Source organism: Notamacropus eugenii, chromosome 1 (assembly GCF_028372415.1).
Source record: "Notamacropus eugenii isolate mMacEug1 chromosome 1, mMacEug1.pri_v2, whole genome shotgun sequence".
In the NCBI taxonomy this organism is placed as follows: domain Eukaryota; kingdom Metazoa; phylum Chordata; class Mammalia; order Diprotodontia; family Macropodidae; genus Notamacropus; species Notamacropus eugenii.
In genome coordinates this window covers 5,332,501-5,340,719 of record NC_092872.1, presented here as the reverse complement: position 1 = coordinate 5,340,719, position 8,219 = coordinate 5,332,501, and the positions used below count along the sequence as shown (strand labels likewise).

At 51.9% G+C, this 8,219-nt stretch overlaps 1 protein-coding gene across 1 annotated transcript in view; it reads left to right on the top strand.

The window, feature by feature from the left end:
- The first annotated feature begins 263 nt into the window (after positions 1 to 263).
- SLC38A3 (solute carrier family 38 member 3) overlaps positions 264 to 8,219 on the top strand; it is a 29,727-nt gene continuing 21,771 nt past the window's right edge. Inside the window, exon 1 of the mRNA XM_072650665.1 lies at positions 264 to 413. The gene's annotated coding sequence lies outside the window, so the exon portion shown is untranslated. The remainder of the gene's footprint in view (positions 414 to 8,219) is intronic.

Genomic DNA, 8,219 nt, shown 5'->3' with positions numbered 1-8,219 from the left:
CTCCTTAGGTAAGGCCGGCCTCGCAGATCCCTTGGTATTCTGGGTCATGTCTCTCCCTGGCCCTGTCACATCAGACTGAGTTCTTTCTGGGGAGGCCGCTGTTGCTTGGGACAGCTCCTGTTCCAGCAAGTTAACGAGGGCCTCTCGCTTTCCCCACTGCCCAGTTCGGGCCCCTGCGCCCGCTCTGGACCCTGGCCCCCTCGTTGGGCCCACCCCCTGGGGCGGAGACAAGCGGGCCCGGGGGCGGGGCCGGCCGCCCTTCATCGTCGCTGCCTGACAGCACACTGTGTAGTCTGGGATCAGAGCGGACAGCGCCAGATCGCGGAGCGGACCGGGAGCGAACCCCGGAGCCTCTGATCCCCGCAGCCTATAGCTCTTCTCCCGTCCGGCCCGCGTGATCCCGGGAGCCGCAGGTACAGGGCAGGGATGCCCCCCCTCCATTCCCCTCCGTCCCCTCCCCCCAAGCACAGCGACTTCCACTTCGGGGTGGGCACTTGCAGAAGCTTGGGGGAGGATCGGGCCAAGTCTGGAGATCCCGAGGTGGGGGGTGGGAGGGGGCGGACAGGAGAGTCGGGGTACCCATTCCCCCAAATGTTTCATTCCCTTCGTTCAACTTTCGATGTGTCCTCGCCCCTCCCCACTCCCAGTCCCCGGGGACTCCGAGGAGGGCGCCCCCTCCCCAGCCTAAGCGATGTCCTGACCCCCCGTGGGAGCTCCGGGTCTGGGGAGGTCGAGAGACCTGGCTGGGCTGGAGAGGGGCCGGCCCGAGCCGGAGGCGGCGGCGTGGGGATCTGCGTCTGTGAGTGTGTCCGCGTCCCCGCGTGTCTGAGTGCGTGTGCCAGTGTGGATGAGTGCGTGGCAGGCCGGCCGTGTCGGAGCGCGTGCCGCTCTCCGTGGAAGTCTGGGAGAGTGTGCCGCGTGGTGCCAGTGGCTCGGTGTGAGCACGCCCCCCTGCCCACACAACGGCGCGTTGTCCAGGGGGCCCTCGCTGGACGTGCGGGCGGACGCGTCCCCGTGGCAGGGCAGGGAGACCGGCGTTGGCCAGGAGCCGGGTTTTGGGGGTGCTCCACCGGGCTGGGGCCTGCGGCCAGAGGCCTGCCCAAGCGGTGAGGGCGACAGGCGGAGGGATAAATTTACACCGCGCCTGCCCCCCGGGGCTGTCCGGGCACACCGTGTGCTTCACGCTGGGCTCTTTGCACAGGGTCGGATGGCCTGGGCACCGAGCGCATGCGGTCCTGCCTGCGCCCAGCGCGCATTCCTCAAACGCCGGGTCTCCCACTTTATTCTTGTAACTGAGCGTCTGGGCGCATGTGGGGGAGGGGGTTTGTGGGCGGGGCGGTAGATTTGCATGAGGCCGACCCACCTCCCCTTGTATTGGTCCAGAGTACTGCGTGCGTTTGTTTACCCTGGGGTCCAGGGGAGCAGGGCCTTCTCTGAGTCATGCCCTCTTGCCCCCTGTACCCCACAAACTGTCAGCCTGATCTTAGCTCTGGGGCAAGGGAAGTGCCAAAGGAGCACACACCAGGAAGCAGATTTGGGGTTGGGGGGACAGGTTTGTAGTAGTAATTGTTTTGGGGTTTTTTAAGGGAAGGGTTGGAACAGGATCCAGACAGGGCAAGGGACGGGTATCCAGAAACCTAGTCCAGCCTTCTTTGGTCCCAAAGGTGCAGACCTGCTTCTGCCAAACGTACTCCTTCTTGACCCCAAACCCAGGCCCCTGAAACCCCAATACCACCCTCTTGATTCTGGGCCTAGGAAAAGACTTAAGTGTTTTTCCTAGATCCAGTTCCAAGCTCTGAGTTTGCTCCAGAGATCCATCACTTGTCTTAAGAACTTCTAGCTCTGTTATAGGCACAGAGAAAAGGGGTGCCCCAACAGTCTAATAGAGCCCAAAACCCAGGTATCTGTACTTGTAGCCTCCATAGAGAAAGTCTTCCTTGATCCCCACCCTGGTCCCGTAAGAGTCCTCCTTCACCTCCAAATTTCAGATAGTGATTTGGTTTGCAGCTCTCTAATGTGCTTAGTATATAATGGTGAGAGAGAGAGAGAGAGAGAATGTTGATATAGATATATACACATACATATGGTATCTTATTCGCTTGCTAAATAGTGAAATTCATTGGTAATAGATCTCATTCAAACCTTATATCTCTAGTAGCCAGAATAGTGTTCTATATACAGTAGGTGGTAAATAACTGGTAAATGAATCAGTGGTGTTTCCACACACACACACACACACACACACACACACACACACACACACACACACACACACACACACACACACACACACACTACTATGAACACTTCTCTCCTCTTTCCCCATTGCTTTCTTATGTTCCATTAGGGTGGGAGTAACTTTGAAGCCTGAAAGTTGAGAAAATCAATGCTTTCCACATAGAAGGTACTGAATAAATGTTCACTGAATTTGGTCAGATGAATGAATCATTGATCCTGGAGCCCTTCCATCCCTCCTCCATTTGCTCAGACCTGTATTTGCCTAAGAAGTAGGGAAAACTGAGGAGGAATAGATCCAGACCTCTTCCTAGTCTGAGAGAAACAGAGACCCAGACTGAGGTCCTGATCTCGGCAAGTTCCCAGGCTGGGGAAGAAAGAGGAGACAGGCCTAGTCCCTATCCACAAGGAGTTCTTAATTTGGCTAAGGAGGTCAGTCCCACATACTGAATGGTGAGAGTACAAGACAAAACTGATGGAGGGAAAATATATTCTGCTGCTTTGGCTCAGGAAGAGGACTCAGTGTGAAGGTGAGCTGGGCTGGGGTGAAACATTAGGGGGAAGGTTTCCCAGAGGAGGTGACTTGGATGGGGATGGGGAGGAGGATGGAAGGCTGGACAGAGTCTCTCCCAGCTTCCATATCAAGAATCCGGGTCAGGGACAATGGGAGGTGAGGAAAAGCACTGCAGACAGAAGGCAGAGGTGACAACCTCAGGGAGGCTGGGATAAAACTGGAAATTACGTCAGTGTCAGCAGGTGTGAATCATTTGGGGAGCTGAATGATGCATAGTTTGGGGGGAGAAGAGACAAGCATCCAGGGCAGAGGAGGAAAGGAGGCCAAGCAGAGGGGACAGAAGTGCCCCCAAATGGCTCCTACCTGAAGAGGAGCTTGCTGAGGTAGAAATAGCATTGGGCTTGATGTCAGAGGATCCTAGATCTAGAGGTGAAAGCACCTTCCAGGTCATCTAGTTTAGCCTCCTCATTTTACAGATGAGGAAACTGAGACCCAGAGGGGAAGTGACATGCTTAGGGTCAACACGGTGTCCTTGGCAGAGCCAAGATTAAAACCTGTACTCCAAATTCAGGTTTTTTTCTCGTGAAACAATGTCACTTCTCCACATCATGGAGATCTGGGTTCAGATCCTGAATCTCCCTCTTACTAGTTGCAATCCCTTCCCCTCTGAGGGCCTCAATTTCCTCAACTGTAGAATAAGAGTCAGACTAGATGACCTCTAAAGTCTCTTCCAGCTCCATGTAGATCCATGATCCTTTAATACACCAGATTGCTTCTCAGTCTTGAACTACTGTTCTCCCCTGTGTTGGGAAAGAAAGCTGGAGGTCTGGATATTGTAGGATCTACATATACCTACACTCATTTCGCTGTGTCTTGCTGTGGGTAATCAGTTACTAGATGATATTTGAAAATGCAGGAAAGGGATCCAACTACGAAGGAGAAAAGCCATTCCAAAGGGAAAGAGTGAGGCCAGACAGGAGGTCTGCCTTTGTGGGATCTGGGATCTTTATTTGGGGGTAAAGAATAATAAATATATAAATGAATGAATGAATAAAGAATAATAAAGAGACTGGGGTGGGGCCTCCATGGAGAGGCTTTGAAAGCCAGACTGTAGACTCCATAAGGGTGAAACTGAGAAAACCCTGTGAGGCAGAAGATTAGGTTTTCTTCTTGGCTTAGCTGCTGACTCACTGTGTGACCTTGACCAAGTCTCTTTCCTGTTTGAAATAAAAAGATTGGATTATAGGATTCAGTCTGGGAGATTGCCCTTCTAATTTTGACATTCTCTGGTCTCTATTCTAAGATCTCATCTGCTTCTAGCATCCCTGTGTTCTGGGCTATCAGAGAAGAGACGAGAGGAGACAAGAGCTAAGGGACCCCAGACTCACAGAAGTTGGTAGGCATCTTTGGCATTAACTAGTATAACCCATTCTTAAAGAGGAATTCCTTCCACAATATGCCAGCACCAGGATCAACTCTTTTTCCTCTCTAGCCTGGCTCCCCCAAGCCCCAGGAATCTCTGGGAACTTGGGTTTCACGTTTCTGTCCTGCTGATTGCATATTAATGTCAGATGTTATGGTGATGAGCTCTCTATCAAACCCCCTCCCCCTAATCTGCGCAGCATGACTCATCTGTTGTAGCCTACAAAGTAGGCAGAACAGGGGATGATATCCCCATTTTAAAGTTAGAGAAACCAAGGACTGGAAAAAGAGCTGGGGTCAGAGTGGGAACTGTGTTCATGTGATTTAGAACTGGAAAAGGCCCGAGAGGTCGTCTGGGGCTGCCCCCTTGTTTGCTGGATCAGGGAACTGATGCCCAAAGAGGCTAATCCACTTCTCCAAGGTCAAGTTTGTGTACATGGGAAGGAGCCGAGCTGGGATTCCAAGCTGGGTCTTCATCTAAGAAAATGAGGGGGTTGAACTGGATAACCTTTCCAGCTTAAATCCATGATCCCATGAGCTTCTGACTCAACTCCAGGGTGCTCTTTCCCCTGTGGCCATGCTGCGTCTTGGAGCCCATCCTAGCTCAGGCTGTAATTAGGTGGTTAATTAATGTTGGGTGGTGGGAATGCTGCTTAGCCTCTAAGAGGAACCTGTGTGGGTCCAACCAGTCGAGGCTGTTTGTTTTTTTCTCTTTGAGCCTGGCTCACTTGTTCCCTCTCTGGCTCCTGATCATCCTGGAAGGCCTCCTTCTTCCCCCCCCCACACCAAGTTGAGACCTTCCTCCTTCCCTCACAGGCCCCCTTGACCTCTTGCCTTTGTTCCCCACCCCATCCAGGTCTGTGAAGGGGACAAACCCTCCAGGGCACCCCTAGCCCAAATCCTGGCTTTCTTCTCTGCCAGGAGTCCGGCTGTCCAAATATTTGGCCCATCTCCGGGGGATCCCAGGGTCAAGGGGGTGATTGCCTGAGAACTGGGCTCTCCCAAGGCCTGGGCGCCTGGGTCCCTGGCCAGGCATCCCCTCCCTGCAGAAGTGGGGAGCGGGGGAGCTGCAGGCATGTGATACCTCATTTCCCCATGGGGCCTAGGCAAAATAACTTCCCCTGTCTCTGTAGGGGTTCTCTGGAGTTCATGCTGTGAGCTTAGATTCTTTTATTTCAAAGGGGGAGGCCTTTGCTGGACTGTGAGTTTGAACATTTTAATCCCCTCATCCAAGTCTCTTGAAGGTTTCCCTTCAGTCTGGAACTATTTCCCCAGCCAGAGCTGTGAGCTTTTGTGGAGGTATTGCAGTCCCATCTGTACAGCAATCAACCATTTCTAAAGGGCTATCCCATTCATTATCCCACTTGATCCTCAGTGAAGCCTGGAAAGCAGGGCAGGGATTACCTTCCTCTGGTTTTGTGGGAGGCTCAGAGGTCCCGCAGGAGGGAGAGGCCTGAATCCAGGGTTCTTGACTTCCTGGGGGTCTCCTGTACCACTCTGCCTCTAAGATGTGGGTATCAGGGACAGAACAAAAAGGGCTTTCTGGTCTACCTGTGGGAACAGGCCCTAGTAGGGGACAACTATAGTTCTACAAAGTTTCCTCTAAATTTCCTACTCCCTCCAATCCTGAGCAGATTTAAGGGAGAACATCTGCCCAGGGAGAGAGAGGCATCAGGAGATCAGGGGAGCTTATCCTCAAAGCAGAGGAGGGGATTAGAACCCCCAAGGCACCCAGAGGCCAGCCTCCCTGCATCCCTGTGTCCACCCCCTCACCTAGCTGTGTTCTCCCTGCAAGATCAAAGGATTTAGAGTGGAAGAGACCTTTGAGATCATCCAGTCTAATCCCCTCCTTTTATAGATGAGGTAATTGAGGCCCAGCTGGAGGAAGGGGCTCACCCAGGGTCACCCAGCTAGCATGTGGCAGAGGTGGAATTCAAGCCAGCTCCAAATCTCATGCTCTATCTACCCCCCAATACATGCTCAGTTCTGAGGGAAGAACTTCCCCTCCCCCCACAATGACTGAGGCACATGCCTGGACTAGAGGGGGGAGGGTCAATTTTGTGGTTCAAACTGAAAAACAAGTATCTAAAGGCCCAGTCCCTTAGCTTGGACCACCTCTTTGCCCAATCAGGTAGAGGGGAGAGACAGCAAAGCAGTGCACAGCCTTGGTGATAACTATGATGGCCCCGGTGCTGGAGCAGTGACAGGGGTATGAGTGAGCATGTCACCCTGGGCTCAAGAAACTTCACTAAGTCCCTACTACCCACCAGATCAAGTCCAGGTTTCACAGCCTGGCATTGGAGGCCTGACCAGCTTCTCCAACATCCCATCAGGCAGGCTGGTCCTGTTAAGAACACCTTCCCTCCTTTCTACTTCTCCAAGGTCTTACTCAAGACCCACCTCCTATGGGAAGCCTTTCCCAACAACTAGCATAGTAGAGTAGAAAGAAAGTTGAATTGGGAGGCTCTGAGTTCAAATCCCACACGGATGCACATCACATGGGTGATACTGGACAAGTCACTTCCCCCATATGGACTTGTTTCTTCATCCATAAAATGAGGGACTTAGACTCTGTGGCCTCTAAGGTCCCTTCTAATCCAAAAGTTATGACCCTGTGAACCCCACTCAACAGGAATTGTTCCTACTCTGACCTATCACAAAACTCACTGTGCCCTCCTAGGGTTCTTAGCCCAAATGGTCTAGTATTTTTACGTTCCTTAAAGATCCCCTTTGCACGTGGCTCCACATAGTGTAGGTGTCTTGGATGATTCTGCTTCAGTTTCTTCATATGCAAAATGAGGAGACTGGAAGCCCTGACTTCTCAGGTCCTCCCTGCTGTAGATCTAGGATCTGGTATTGCTGTTCAGTTTGTCTTGTTCCCCCTGAAAACACCTGGGGCATTTCTTCTGTTCTTTTTTCCCTTTTTCATCTGCTGAATCCCTACTTGTCCTGGAAGACCCAGTTCGAATGGCAGTTCCTCCAAGATGCCTTCCTTGATCCCCTGGCCAAAAGTAAGCCGTGCTTGTTCGTGTCTCTCAAATGCTCTCAGAGGATAATCACAGGACCATAGACCTTGGGGCTGGAAGGGACAATGCAAGCCATTCAGACCAACTGCCTTATTTTCAACATGAGGAAACTGAGGCATGTGCACTGCTGAAAATTACAGTTATGGGTTAATTTGTATTATCGCCCTAACAGCATCATCTCCCATTCTATAGCACACAAAGGTTTGCAAAGTGCCTTCCTCACAACAACCCAAATTGCAGATGTCTTCATACCCATCCTATAGATGGGGAAAGGCAGCAGGGTGGCACAGTGGATATACTGCTGGGCCTGGAGTGAGAAAGACTCATCTTCCTGAGCTCAGCTATGCCCTCAGACATTTACTAGCTGTGTGACCCTGAGCAAGTCACTTAACCCTGTTTGCCTCGGTTTCCTCATCTGTCAAATGAGCTGGAGAAGCAAATAGCAAACTGCTCCATTATCTTTGCCAAGAGACCCTCCCAATGGGGTCACAAAGAGTCAGACACAATTGAACAACAACTAAATGAGGAAACAGATTTGAAGAGTGATATTATATTGCCCCAGCCATGAAACTACAAAGAATTAGGCCAAGAGCTTGAGGCCAAGTCTTCTGACTCCAAAGGCAGAGCTCTTTTCACCCTGCTTTCTCTCCCCTATTTGAAGTAAGCCCAATGAGGGCAGAAACTCTGTCTTATCTGGACTTTTTACCTCCTGGCACAGAGCCCAGCTCTCTGCCCATACACAGCAGCTGCTTCAGAGCAGAGTTTGGGAGACAGACTAAATGTTCCGGTGTGGAGAAGAGAGGGTGGGACCTCCTAGTGGATCTCTCTTCCCCTCTCCCAGCCCTGGGGCGAGCCTTACCTTTGTCCTCTGTCTCCTCCTGTTCCCAGGACAACTAGACCTACTGTGTTCCTTTTACAAAAGTGTATACAAAAAGACCTTTGTTAAATAAAGGCTTCTCTCCCCATTCCCAGAGAAGTGGGGTCTCCATCTCTGGTGGCAGATTTACTTCTTTCCCGACCAG